Here is a 15,900-nt window from a genome sequence, read left to right on the forward strand (position 1 = left end):
GAGTGACATTTGCAATCTTCCATTTCTCTGGGACCATGCCAGAATCAAGTGATTCTTGAAAGATCATGACCAATGTATCTGTTATCTCTTCAGCAACCTTTCTCAGGACTCTTGAGATGTAGTCCATCTGGTCCAGGTGACTTATCCACCTTCAGAGCATAAGAATTAGGAGCAAAATTAGTCTATGACCTATTGAATCTGCTCCACATTCAATCATAGCTGATCCATTTTCCCTTCCTCAGACCCACTCCCTGGCCTTCTGCCCGTAACCATTGATACCATGACCAAACAAGAACCTATCAACATCTGCCTTAAATACACCCAATGACGTGACCTCCGCAGCTGCATGTGGTAACAAGTTCTACAAATTCACCACTCTAGCAAAAGAATTTTCTCTGCATCTCTGTTTTAAATGGACCCCCCTCTGACCTGAGGCTGTGCCCTCTTGTCCTTGACTTCCCCCCACCACTGGAAACATTCTTTCTATGTCTAGACCTTTCAACATTTGAAAGGTTTCAATGAGATTCCTCCCCCATCCTAAATTCCAGTGAGTTAAGACCCAGAGCTATCGAATGTTCTTCGTATGATAACCCTTTCATTCTCAGAATCATACGTGGGAACCTCCTGAACCCTCTCCAGTGCCTGCACAACTTTTCTTAGATGAGGAGCCCAAAACTGCTACAATACTCAAGGTAAGGCCTCACCAGTGCCTTATAAAGCCTCAGCATCACATCCCTGCTCTTCTATTTTAGACCTCTTGAAATGAATGCTAACATTGTATTTGCCTTCCCCACTACTCTCTCTACCTGCAAGTTAACCTTTAGGTTATTCTGCACAAGGACTCCCAAGTACCTTTGCATCTCAGATTTTTGGATTTTCTCTCTGTTTACAAAATTGTCTGCACATTTATTTTACTTCCAAAGTGCATGATTATGTATTTTCCAACATTGTATTTCATTTGCCACTCACTTGCCCATTCTCCTAATCTGTCCAAATCCTTCTGCAGCCTTCCTGTTTCCTCAACATTACCTGCCCCCTCAACACTACCTGCCCTACCACCAATCTTTGTATCATCTGCAAGCTTGGCAACAAAGCCATCTATTCCATCATCTAAATCATTGATTTGCAGCATAAAAAGAAGCAGTCCCAACACCGGCCCCTGCAAAACACCACTAGTCAGTGGCAGCCAACCAGAAAAGGATCCTTTTATTTCTGTTCACTGCCTATCTTGTCCTGTGTCACCAAGTACTCCAAAACCTTATCCTTTTCAATTGACTTCAACATCTTCCCAACTACTGAAGTCAGGTGAACTGGTCTATAATTTCCTTTCTTCAGTCTCCCTCCGTTCTTAAAGAGTGAAGTGACATTTGTGTTTGAGTTAGCCTAGCACTTTTTTATTTGTAATAGCAATGGCACTCACACCTGCTCCCTGACACTCATAGACATCTGGCACACTGATAGTGTCATCCACAATGGTGACAGATGCAAAGTACCCATTAAGTTCTTCTTCCATTTCCTTGTCCCCCATAACATGACTGAGAAAACTTTTAGTATCCTGCTTTATAATATTGGCTAGTTTGCCCTTATATTTCACCTTTTCCCTTGCAGCTTATTTAGTTGCCTTTGTGAACTTTTAAAAACTTTCCATTCACTTTTGCTACTTTGTATGCCCTTTCCTTGGCTTTTATGCAGTCCTTAACTTTCCTTGTCAGCCATGGTTGCCTACCCCTGCCATTTGAGAACTACTTCCCCCGTGGGATATATCTGTCATGCGCCTTGTGAACTATTCCCAGAAACTTCAGCCATTTCTGCTCTGCCCTCGTCCTTGCCAGTATCCTCCTCCAATCCACCTGGACAAGCTCCTCTCTCATGCCTCTAATTCCCTTAATTCCATTGTGATACTGATACATGTGACTTATGCTTCTCCCTCTTGAATTGCAGTATGAATTCAATCATATTATGATCACTGTCTCCTAAGGGTGCCTTTACATTAAGCTCCCTAATAAAATCTGGGTTATTACACAACACTGAATCTAAGATAGCCTTTCCCCGAGTAGGCTCAAGCACAAGCTGCTCTTAAAAAGCCATCTCATAGGCATTCAAAAAATTCCCTCTCTTGCGATCCAACACCAACCTGATTTTCCCTATCCCATTGCATATTGAAGTCCCCCTTTGCAATTGTATCATTACCCTTATTACAAGCCTTTTCCGGCTCCCTTTGCAATCGTACCCCACATCTTGGCTACTATTTGGAAGCCTATATATGACTCCCTTTGGTCAAATGGGACTTGTCAGCCTTGGACAGCAGCCCACCTAGGAGAAGGAAAACTATTGGAGGCCTTTATATGATTCCTATAATTTTATTTTAACTTTGCGCCTTGTGAACAATTGTGCTTTATCCTGCCAGCTTTGGTGAAGAGGATCATTGGTTGAGGAAAAAAGATGTATTCAAAGTACTACCTATGAGAGGTGACTATATAACAGCAGAAAAGGAAAAATTTCAGAGAATGGAATTACCAAAGGTGAAAAGAATGGTCGTATTTGCCGTGGAAGGTACTGCTCATCGGCTTAACTGCTAAAATGGAGTGTATGAAATCGAGGATAAAGGAGGTCGGAAATGGATAATGTGAAGACGAGAGTATGGCAGAAACTGGTGCAATTGATGAAATAGAAAGACAGTTGAGTAAGAGCACCTGAGAGGACTGAGGCAAAACGTTCCACAAATCCCAGAAAATATGCATAGCTTCTACCTACTGGGGTTCTTGTGGCATTGATTGTTAAAGAATTGAGGTGCATTTGCAGCAAAACCTGTCAATGAATTGTCCTGGGTTTTAAGTGCTACAATGTATACTTAATAAAGCAGAAAATAATAAATAATAAAAGCCACTGCAATAGCTGAGTTTGAGGCAGTATTTTCAAAGTCCTATGGGAGATATTACAACACAGAAACTACTTAACAAATCGCCACATGAAATTCGGCATGATGAGAGGTCTTATTGTGATGTCATTCTCAATTAATGTTGTAGACTGGAGTAAAAGTATCCAAAATAAACATTTTTGTTGCTGCTTCAATAATTAATATAGTTAGTGTGTGGCTCCCATTAACTGTGCAAGGTAGTATTAATTTAAAAGGTATCAGTGCAGAATTCACATACATGTTATAATGTCATGTTTTGTACTTCATAGTGCTTCATAAATTATTTCAATGAACTACATTTAAAAGGAGTAAAATATTAATTGTAGTAGTGTAGATTTAGTTTAATTATTTGCTTATGTAGAAAAATAACCTGGGGAAAATGCCTTTTCATGCAAAGTGTTAAGAGCATTTTTGAAGGCAGCAGAGTGATGACCAAGGCATATTACTTAGCTAACCAGCAAAATCTAATGAAGAAACAGGAAAAATTGAATTATACTAAATTGTTGCAATGCTGACATATTACTTATTAAGTTGGAGCATTATATGATGTGGTTAAGTGAAACTTTTATAATCGTATATACCATTAACTAATTGAAACTTGAAACCTGTACATTGAGGTCATGCTTTAGAGGGCAGAAAAATATTTTTACTTCCAGAAATCAGGCAGTACTGATGGCTTGTGACCAATAACAGATTGAATAAATTGTGACCTTCATCAAGACTGAAAATGTAAACCATAACTCACCAAGTTTTTGAATATGTTTTATGTACTATGTTCTAAGTCTTTTTTTGTAGTTAATTTTATTTATTTTTAGGGAAGGCTATGACAAGCATAAGGGTGTTTTTGTTCACATGATTTGGTAAATTAAGTGAAATGCTTCAAGCTCTTTTGGGAGGTAATTGATTATTTCACTTATCAGCTTTATGAAGTAATATAAGTTTTTAGCTTTGTGCTTCGATTTTTTTTAAAACAAGATGTGTCTTAAATATTAGCCACCTAAAAGAGGTGAAATTGATGGCATATAATGGAGAAAAAGTGGAAGGCTAATCCCATAATCTGCATAGATATGCTTTTTTTAAAAAAAAAAGTATATAATAGGGACCAATACTTGAAGGCTGGTGAAAAATGAAAGTGGCTTAATGATAGATGTGCAGTGAAAATAGGTTTTAAGCCTGTTTTAAGAATTATATTCTCCTGATGAATTGGATACGCCTTTTATGGATTTTTTAAAGACCATAAGACAGAGCGGCAGAATCAGACCATTTGGCCCATCGAGTCAGCTTTGCCATTCGATCATGACTATTTTCTTTTTGCTCTCAACGTCATTCTCCTACCTTCTCCCTGTAACCTTTGGCAGCCTTACTAATCAAGAACCTATCAATCTCTGCTTTAAATATACCCCATGATTTTGCCATGGCTATCTGTGGCAATGAATTCCATAGATTCCACAGACTGTGAAGAGCCGTCCTAGCATTCTGGGGTGTGTGCCTTCTGGTCAGAGGCTCCCACTATTGGAAACATTCTCCCCATTTCCACTCTATCTAGGCCTTTCAATATGTGCTGGGTTTCAATGAGATTCCCCTTCATCCTTCCAAGCTCCAGTAAGCTTAGGAGGGATAATGGCGCCTAACGGCGACTCCTTTGCTTGCATCTTTGGAAACAGCTCGATTTCCACCTTTAATATCTTTATTTTTCCCTTTCAGGGTTCTTTTAAAGACCCTGACGTGGAGTTACACACAGGCTTCGGTTCTTTGCGGGAACGGGACCCGTTCTTGGGATTCCACGACTGGCCATTATTTGACGTACCAAGGGTTTGGCCTGAGAGTCTCGATCGTGTTTGGAAGCCTAAGATCTTGGGGCTCTGGAGACGAGTGGATCGAGAGGCGGTGTCATGGCAGGAGACTTGTGTTATCGGGGAGGTCGGAAAATCTTTTGCTCTGGGCTCGAAGAGCTGAGGTCTTTGCGATCTTTGGACACAGAGCTCGAAAAAAGTAGTGAAATGGACTTTTAACATCGTAAACCAGCAGGCTGTTGTTATGTCTCCTGCTCGCTGTGAAAATGGGTGACATCTCCCTCTCCTTTGCCAAGGAGAGAGAGGAACCTATGGTTTATGGAATGTCGTGTGAAATGCAAAGCCTTTGGGGTAACTTTGGTTTGTGTCTTTACTATTGCTTAGCACATGCTTGGGCTTGGTGATGGTACCGATGTGCTTTTTTTCTGCTGGTGGAGGGAGGGAGGACTTTTGCTGCTGTTTACACGTTGGAGGGGGGAGCTTTGGGGTTCTGATGTTTAACTGTTGTTCATTCTTTGGGGCACTTCTCTGTTTTCATGGTTATTTGTGAAGAAAAAACATTTCAGGATGTATATTGTATACATTTCTCTGACATTAAATTCGACCTTTGAACCTTTAAGGACAGGCCTAGAGCCAGCAAACCCTTTTATTATGTTAATCCTTTCATTTTTGAGATCATTCTCAAGAGCCTTCTCTGAATCTTCTCCAATGGCAGCTAATTTTTTCTTAGATATGGCATCCAAATCTGCTCACAATACTCCAAATGCTGTCTGCTTGAAGAAGTTGGTGCTAGTGAACAAAGCCACCAAAGGCAATGTCCTTAAGACAGTTCACAAAACTACTTTTTTTTTACTGTGACTTGTTTCAAATATGATTCTGCTACTATTGAAACCTGTGATTTACATTTTGATGGTGTGATTTTGGGCTGATTGAGCGATCTGACTGCTTGCTGTCTGTGAGGGAGTTCAATGTGGTTTGGAGTGAAGTGCATGGCTGGAAGCCAAGAAGCCTGGAGATGGAGCCCATGATCGACTCTATTTCTTGCTAATCTCGCTGATTAAAACGTTGAGCAAGATTGAAATTATTGCCATGGTTAGAGCATTGGCTGATTGGTTGGAGGTAGCAAGTGGGAATAAAAGGATCCTGTTCTGGTTGGCTGCCAGTGACCAGTGGTCTTCCGTAGGGTTTGCTGCTGGGACCGCTTTTTATGCTGTATAACAATGATTTAGATGATGGAATAGATGGCATTTTTGCCAAGTTTGTAAATGATACGAAGATTGGTGGAGGGGCAGGTGGTGTTGAAGAAACAGGTAGGCTGCAGAAGGACTTGGATTAGGAGAATGAGCAAGAGAGTGGCAAATAAAATACAATGTTGTAAGATGCATGGTCATGCACTTTGATAGTAGAAATAAATGTGTAGACTATTCTGTAAACTGAGTGAAAATCCAGAAATCTGAGATGCAAAGGGACTTGCCATTGAGTTGGTGGTGAGGAAGGCAAATGCAATGTTAGCATTTATTTCAAGAAGTCTGAAATACAAAAGCAGGGATGTGATGTTGAGGCTTTATAAGGCACTGGTGAGGCCTCGTCTTGAATACTATGAACAGTGTTGGGCTCCTCATCTAAGACAAGATGTGCTGGCATTGGAGAGGGTTCAGAGGAGATTTACAGGGATGATTCTAGGAATGAAACAGTTATCATACGAGGAACATTTAATAGCTCTGGGTCTTTACTCGCTGAAATTTAGAAGGATGAGGGGGAGATCTCATTGAAATCTTTTAAATGTTGAAAGGCCTAGACTGTAGATGTGGAAAGGATGTTTCCTATGGTAGTGGGGAGTCTAGGACAAGAGGGCACAGCCTCAGGATAGAGGAGTGTCCATTTAAACAAAGATGTGGAGAAATTTCTTTAGCCAGAGGGTGGTGAATTTGTTACCACAGGCAGTTGTGGAGGTCAGGTCATTGGGTGTATTTAAGGCGGAAATTGATAGGTTCTTGACTGGCCAAGGCATCAAAGGTTATGGCGAGAAGGCCAAGGAGTGGGACTGAGGAGGGGAAGAAAAGGATCAGCCATGATTGAGCAGACTTAGCAGAGCAGACTTGTTGGGCCAACTGGCCTAATTCTGCTCTTATGTCTTATTGTCTTATGGAAATCAACAAGGATTAGAGCAGATGCCAAGTGGGTGTTCAGCGTCCTCTGCCTGTGTTTGGCCGGTCTCCCCCTCGCTCGCTGCTGCCAGAGGAAGGTGCCTGCATTTGACCAGTGTGTCACTCTCTCAGTGCTGTTTGAGGATAATACTAAGGTCTTGGGTAAGGTTTAATCACCACTGTTTGTGGGGTGGACCCTGTAGTTCATGCTACGATGTGTTTATGGTTACTCTTTTTTTAATTGAATTACTATTTTGTGTGAATTTAATTGGGGCGGACAGGCTTTGTGGCCTGCAGTCAACAAAGGACACATCACCAAGCTGAACTGATTTGAAGTAAACTGAATATTCATAGTCTGTTTCAATAACTCTGATTTGATGTTTTTCACTCACATTTTGCAGTTTGTGCGATTTGTTTTTTGTTTGTGTGTTGGGTTTTTGATGTTTTCTTTGAATGGGTTCCACAGTGTTTCTTTGTTTTGTGGCTGTCTGTGTGAAGAAAAATCTTGGGGTTTTGTACTGCACACATACTTTGATAATAAATATTCTTTAACTCTTTGACCTTAAGACTCAGCATTATATTTTGTTTTTATATTCTAATTCTCTGTAAATGAATTCTCACATTGCATTTGGCTTCTGTACTCCTGACTAAGCCTTTAGAGCATCCTGCACTATAACTCCCAAGATGCTTTGCACCTATGATTTCTGAATTTGCTCCCTGTTTATAAACTGGTCCACTGTATGCCTTTTTTCTGCTACCAAAGTCCATAACCATATACTTCCCTACACTGTATTCTGTCTGCCACTTTTTCTGCCTATTCTTATAATCTGTCCAAATCCTTTTGCAGACTCTCTGCTTCCTCAGTGCTACCTTCGCTCCATGTATCTTTCTATTGACTGTAAACTTGGCCAAAAATTCCAGATCATGCACATGTAATACAAAAAGTATTAAACCTAATACTGACTCCTGCAGAACACCATTAGCCATCCAGAAAAGACCCCCCTTATCCCCACTCTTTGCCTTCTTTTAGTCAGCCAATCCTTTTGCCAATGCTGCTATCTATTTTGAAATTCCATGGACACTTGTTCAGCAACCTTGTGTGGTACCTTGTCAGAGGCCTTATGAAAATCCAAATAAACAACATCCACTGACTCTGTCTATCCTGCCTGCTGTTCCTCAAAGAATCCCAACAGATTTCAGGCAAGATTTCCCCTCAAGGAATTTTCTCCTTAAGAATATTTGGAAAACTATGGCTTAATTAGGGAGAGCTACTATGGCTTTGAGCAGGGCCAGTCATGTCATACCAGCTTGATTGAGTTTTTTTGACAATGTGATGAGGGTGATTGATGAAGGGTAGAACTGTCTACTTGTATTATTTTTTTTAGAGGTGTTTCACTAGGTCCCTCATGGGAAGCTCATCCAGAATATTAAGATGCATGGGATCCATAATACAAAAGAACATAAGAAATAGGAGCAGGAGTAGGTCATCTGGCCCACTGAGCCTGCTCTGCCATTCAATAGATCATGGCTGATCTGGCCATTGACTCATCTCCACTTTACCTGTCTTTTCCCCGTAAGCCTTAATTCCCCTACTATGCAAAAATCTATCCAACCTTGTCTTAAATATATTTACTGAGGTAGCCTCCACTGCTTCATTGGGCAGAGAATTCCACAGATTCTCCATTCTCTGGGAAAAACAGTTGCTCCTCATCTCCATCCTAAATCTACTCTCCTGAATCTTGAGTCTATGTCCTATAATCTTATAAGTTTCTATAAGATCTCTAATTCATCTGAATTTCAGCAAGAACAGTCCCAGGTCTTTGCCCGCTCACTCCCACCCCACTTCCACTTGCAGTTTTAGTCCAGCTGTCTGACTTTTTGATAAGATGGGTATCCTTGATTGATGTTCACAATGACATATCTGCTAATATTTAACTTTGCCTCAGGAGCATCTACCTTATTACATATACTGTGTGCATTCAAATATAACACCTTCAGTCCTGTCTTCAATTTTGTCCTCATGTTGCCTGAAGTTAAATTCTTAACCCTTTCTAAACTTTTGTTCTTTATTCTGGAGAGTTCCCTAACTTCTCCTGCATTCTCCTTCCCTTTTATTTTATCCATACTTGTCAAAGTTGTTGACCCCCCCCCCCAACAGTGTAGTTTAAACCCCCGCCAACATCCCAACATCCCTAGTTATGTGATTCACCAGGACCCTGGTCCCTGAATGGTTCAGGTGAGCTATCCCATCAAAACAGCTTTCTCCTTTTGCAACACTGGTGTTAATGTTCCATAAATTCAAACGTACTTCTACACCGATCTTTGAGCCACATATTTAGCTCTCTGATTTTAGCCAACAACCAACTTTGGGTTATGGGAGGAAACTAGAGCTCCCTCGAGCCCAGTGATCACCAGAGGTTAGAATTGATCCTCAATCACTTGGAACTGTAAGACAGCTCCACCATTAGTTAGTAGCTGCAACATGTCAGCTACTTTTTCAAAGAACTTTTATCACAAGTTCAGAAGAGTAAGAGTTCTCACTGGCTATTGAGCTGTGTGTAGCTCTGTTTGGAGCTTTTTCCAATATATAATGTAGTTTGCAAGTATAACACCTTATGAGAGTAATATTCAGTCTCGGACTGATGAGCGGAAATGAATAATTTTGCCTCGTGAGGTAATTTCTAATTGGTGAGTGCTTAACCAGCTCAACCTGTCAATACTTTCACTCAGTATATGCTCCTACACCCCCTTATCAGTGCATTGCATATATCATTAATCAGAAACAGTCATATATGTGTCATAGCCATTTGAATAGGTTAGCGGTTAAATAATTTATAATAAGTGACTCATCTTTAGATTCCATGAACCCTCTCCATCAACTGTAAGCTGCAAGTTAAGAGACTGATGGCAGAGTCAATACTGAGTGCATTTATAATACCTAACAATCTTTATACCAATCAGGACAATGCAGTCAGCTTAATAAGTATATATTCTACCAGCCTGAACACTCATTCTTGTTCTATAGATGCTGCCTGACCTGATAAGTTCCACCAGCATTTTGTGTGTTTCTTGTCCTCCATCTGCTGGCAGTGCTGACTCCTCACCAAATTATTTTTCATGTAATCCAGGATTGTGAGCACAGGAACAAATATCCCTCATGAAAAAATCCAAGGTATGCTTGATTCTGTTTTGTGTATTGACCAAAGTTTTCACTTGTCTTGGGGAGTTACAGGTTAGCAGTTGGAAAACAAATTACCTTTTTTTCCCCTCTCCCTAATTAGCTGATAATTGTAGTATCTCAACTACTTTGATGGCACAAACTGAAAATTAAAATTGGGTCAATTCTTTAAGCTTTACAATGCACAAATCTTGTTACTTTATCATACAAGTTAAGATTTCTTAACTTTTACTTGTCTTTCTTGAGCTCCATCAGCAAATGATATTCATCAGAAGTTCTGAAATATGTTTTATTATAGAAAGGTCACTACTGTTGCTTGGCCATGCTTTGTATTAGATTGCAATTGATATCAGAAGTAGTTTTGTGATTTCTTCTGAGGACTGTATCAAATCTTCTGCTTGTTTACAAATTAGTGCTCTTATTTTAAAGTTCTGCAAAATATAGAGTAAAAGGGATTCAGCTAATTTAATGAATTCATACACAACACAAATTAAGTTATTTGTTTTCTTCCTGAATATGCTTGGTGGTAATGCTGAGCATGAGCCCGGCAGCTTCAAAATTTTTGAATAGTTTTAATTTTTGAAATGCAATGCAAATTTTGATGTTTGTGTTTTCAGTTTGTCACTGTATTCAGTTTGTCACTGTATAACTGTATGGCAATTTTACTTATTTAAATGAAATATAGATTTTTTTTTACAATGATTTAGAATTTCAATTTTTTTAGCAGCTTAACAGGAACTGTCCATTTACTTATTCGTTTCAGGACATAAGAAGTAGATGCAAGCGGAGACTATTTGTCTCCACCCTTCCCCTGCCTGCTCCATCATACAGTAAAATTTTCTTGCATTAATCTTACCCCTTGATTCTTTTAATATCTATTTGTATTGAATATGAAGAAATGAATGGATTAATGAGATGAATTAAAGTGTGGTAAATGGATATTCAATCCAGAAAACTGAGATATTATTTGTGGAAAGGTAAATGAAGTATGAAACTACAAAATGAATGATATGATCCTGTGATGTATAGAGAAACATGGAAAGCCTGAAGAGTATTCTTACATTTCCTATAGTGCTACATATTTATTTTACTAATAAATGTGCCATTACTGCAGTAGTGAGTATGGTATTCCAACAAATAGTCAGAGGGGATTTGAGAGATTCAGTGGACCATCTGTAGAGATTGTTAGGGCAGAATATCTTGTTTGGTTTAACAGTACCTGGAAATGAGGTTACATCAACTGCAGTAATCAAGGTGCAATATGCATTCTACGTTTGTGTGTTTGCATAGAAGAGGAAAGTGAATACATTCAATAACACATGGCCATTAAGAGTTGAAACCTGCCCTTAGATGCAGCAACATCCTCTGAAAATCAGTTTCCGCAATGGGACCTTGGAAAGCATGCACCATCTTCCATGCTTCATATGTCAGCCAGTACTCCTGTTTATGATGAAATTCATTTTTGTTTTCATATGCACTATTATGAATTTTTTTGTCTGAGGTAAAAAGGTGTTCAACCTCAAACTCAGTATAATAGTCATGATCTATTGGCCAGAGCAATTCTTGCCCTCTTGTTTGTTTCTGAAGCTTAGACTGCTTATAGCATGCATTTCAAAAAGACTGGAGAGTTGCCACCAGTTATCTCTCTACAAAATCCTTCAAGCCACATGGATGAACAAGCCAATAGCAATATACTTTCTGAGACCGACATAAAACATTAAAGCCCTGACTAGATTCAGTTGGGCATGTAAAACCCTTCACAGGCTCAATACTAGATTTCCTGAAATATACATTCTATTCCAAGTTCTCACACAGGAAGGAAACATAGCAGTTAGCATCACAACATTACGGTGCAGTGAGCTGAGCTCAATTCCACTGCTTAAGGAGTTTGTATGTTCTTCCCATGACTACTCATGTTTTGTTCTGGGGCTCCAGTTTCCTCCCACATTTCAAAGTATTACGGATTAGGATATTAATTGATCACATGGGTGTAATTGGGTAGTATGGGTTCATTGGGCTGAAAGGGCAATGATGTATCCTAAATACATAAAAAATATAGAGTATTCAAAGTACAAAGTAAATTTTATTATCAAAATACACGTTACCATATACAATCAAATGATTCATTTTCTTGTGGGCATGCTCAATAAATCTATAGAATACTAACTGTAACAGGATTAGTTAAAGACTGCCCAACTAGGGTATTCAACTAGAGTCCAGAATACAAAACTGTGCAAATGCAAATATAAATAAATAGCTATAAATAATGAGAACAAGATGAAGAGTCCTTGAAAGTGAGTCCTTTGGTTGGAGGAACATTTTCAATGTGGGGCAAGTGAAGTTATCCAATTTTGTTCAAGAGCCTGCTGGTTGAGGGGTAGTAACTTCTTGAACCTGGTGACATGAGTCCTGGGGCTCTTGTACCTTCTACCCGATGGCAGAAGTGAGCAAAGAGCAGGATCTGGCTGGTGGGGATCCCTGATGATGGATGCTGCTTTTTCTACAAAAGCGTGTCATGTAGTCATGTAGATGTGCTCAATGGTCGGGAGGACTTTACCAGTGATGTGCAGGGCTGAATCCACTACTTTTTGTAGGATTTTCCGTTCAAGGGACTTGGTGTTTCCATATCAGGCTGTGATGCTGCCAGTCAGTATATTCTCCACCACACATCTATCAAAGTTCTTCAGAGTTTTAGATGTCATGCCAAGTTTTTTGCAAACTCCTAATGAAGTAGAGGTGTTAGCATGCTTTCTTCGCAACTGCACTTCCATACTCGTTCCAGGAGAGGTCCTCTGAAATGGTAACATCTCTGAATTTAAAGTTGCTAGCCATCTCTACCTCTGATCCTCCAACGAGGACTAACTCATGGTCCTTTGGTTTCCCTCACCTGAAGTCTACAATCAGTTCCTTGGTCTTGCTTACATTGAATGAGAGGTTGTAGTAAGGACATCACTCAGCCAGATTTTCAATTTCCCTCCTATATGCTGATTAATCACCACTTTTGGTTTGGCACATGACAGTGGTGTCATCAGCAAACTTAGATATGCTGACTCCCAGTGGCCAAGAAGAACGTGGTACCCTGACTGAATGACTGTCGCCCAGTGGTACTTGAATCCACAGTGTTGAAGTGTTTTGAGAGGCTGGTGTTAAAGCAAATGAGCTGTGGGAGTGGTGCCTTGGATCCACTCCAGTTTGCCTATGGAAGCATCAGGTCCACAGCAGATGCTACCTTGTTAGCTCTTCACACAACCTTGAAACATCTGGATAGCAAAGATGCATACATCAGGATGCTCTTTATTGATTACAGCTCTTTATTTAACATCATCATCCCCTCAAAACTAATTAGTAAACTCCAAAACTGGGCCTCAATACCCCCTTGTGCAATTGGATTTTGGATTTCCTCACTTGTAGACCCCAGTCATTTCAGATTGGCAAAACATCTCCTTCACAATCTCCATCAGCACTGGAGCTCTGCAGGGATGTGTACTTAGCCCCCTTCTCTACTTGCCTTGCACCTATGACTGTGTGGCTAAGTACAGCTCCAACACCATATACATGTTTGCTGAGGACATCATAGTTGTGGGCTGTATCGAAGGGGGTGATGCATCAATTTACAGGAGGGAGACTGAAACCCTGACAGAGTGGTGTATCAACAACAACAACCTCTCAATGTCAATTAGACCAAGGAACTGATTGCAGACTTCAGGAGAGGGAAAGCAGAGGCCCATGAGCCAGTAATCATCGGAGGATCAGAGGAGGAGAGGGTCAGTAACTTTAAATTCCTGGGTGTCATGGGCCTGTCCTAGACGCAATTTATAAATATTATGAAGAAAGCATGACAACACCTCTACTTCCTCAGGAGTCTGTGGAGGTTTGGCATGTCATCGAAAACCTGGACAAACATCTGTAGATGTGTGGTGGGAAGTGTGCTGACTGGCTGCATTATGTGGGAATTGAATGGAAAATCCTACAAAAGGTAGTGGATTAGGCCCAGTACATCACAGATAAAACCCTCCCAACTATTGAGCACATCTACATGAAAGGTTGCCATAGAAAAGCAGCATCCATCATAGAAGATCCTTACCACCCAGGCCATGCTCTTTTCTTGCTGCTGCCATCAGATAGAAGATACAGGTCTCAGGACTCGCACCACCAGGTTCAAGAACAGTTACTACACCTCAACCATCAGGCTCTTCAACAAAAAGGGATAGCTACACTCTTTTGAGGACTCTGTTATATTGTTCTTTCATGCTCATTATTTATTGCTATTTATTTATATCTACATTTGCACAGTAAACAGTTAACAGTTCCTGATGTTTAGTCTGCAGTTACTTTTCTATAGATTTGCTAAGTATGCACACAGAAAAAGAATCTCAGGGTTTGTATTTTACTTTGAATATGGCATTCGAGCTGTGCTTGACAACACAATCCTACGTGTAAAGTGATTGGATCGGGGTGGGGTGGGGGGCTAAGCACACAGCCTTGTAGTGCACCTGTGCTGATGGAGATTGTGGAGGAGATTTGCCAATCCAAACTAATTGGGGGTCTACAAGAGAAAAATTCAGGATCCAATTGCACAAGGTGGTATTGAGGCCAAGGTCTTGAAGCTGATTGATTAGTTTTGAGGGAATGATGGTTTTGAATGCAAAGCTGTAGTTGATAAAGAGCATTCTGACGTATGTGTCTTTGATGTCCAGATGTTCCAGGATTTAATGAAGAGCCAATTAGATGGTATCTGCTGTGGACCTGTTGCTCTGGTAGGCAAATTGAAATGGATCCAAGTCACATCTCAGGCAGGAGCTGATATGTTTCATCACCAACCTCTCAAAACACTTCTGTCACTGTGGATATAAGTACAATTGGGTAACAGTTATTCAGGCAGGTCACCACTCTCTTGGGCACTGGTATAATTGAAGCCTGCTTGAAGCAGGTGGGTATCACTCACTGCCACACCAGACAGTTGATCAGCACTGGTCTTTAGTATATTGCCAGGTACCTTGTCTGGTCTGAATGCTATTTGTGGGTTCTTCGTCATGAAGGTAGCCTAAACATTGGCATCAGAAACTAAAATCATAGGTTCATCAGGGGATGTGGGAGTTTGCGATGATTCCTTCTTGTTCTGATGGTCAAAACGAATGTAGAAGGCATTGAGCTCACCTGGAAGCAAAGCCCTGTTACTTGCCATGTTACTTGATTTAACTTTATAAGAGCTGATATCTTTCAAGCCATTCCACATCTGTCAGCCATTCCTTGTTGATTCAAATTTGGTCAGGAATTTCTACTTCGCTTGTGGGATGGCTTTCCAGAGATCGTATCTGGATCTTTTGTAATTTTCTTGGTCTCCAGACTTGAATTCCACTGATTTGGCCCTCAGCAGATTGCAGATCTCATGACTTATCTAGGGCTTTTGATTGGGGAAGACTGAATGATTTGACGGAGATACAATTGTCTATAGCAGTTTTAATAAAGTCCGTTACAACTTTGGTGTATTCATTCAGATCTCTAGATGAGTGCTTGAACACAGACCAGTCCACTGGCTCAAAGCAATCCCATAGCTGCTCCTCTGTCTCCCTCAACCACCTCTTGTCCTAATCTCTGGAGCTTTGCTGTTTAGGCCTCTGCCTGCCTGTAGGAAAATCTTCAAGAATATTTTCAAAGCCAACTTGAGAAAAATCAATCTTCTTACTGATGTGTGAGAATCCCTGACATATAAGCACTTAAGATATACAATGGGAACCTCAAGTCCATGAGTTGTGAACATATAAAAGTACTTCATTTGCCAAATGATTGGCTACCTGTGGCAATAATCTATGGGTCCCACATTCCCTCATTAGTTACTTCAGAATCCATGAACTTAGAGGGTAT

This window comes from Hypanus sabinus, chromosome 17 (genome assembly GCF_030144855.1).
Source record: "Hypanus sabinus isolate sHypSab1 chromosome 17, sHypSab1.hap1, whole genome shotgun sequence".
Taxonomy (NCBI): domain Eukaryota; kingdom Metazoa; phylum Chordata; class Chondrichthyes; order Myliobatiformes; family Dasyatidae; genus Hypanus; species Hypanus sabinus.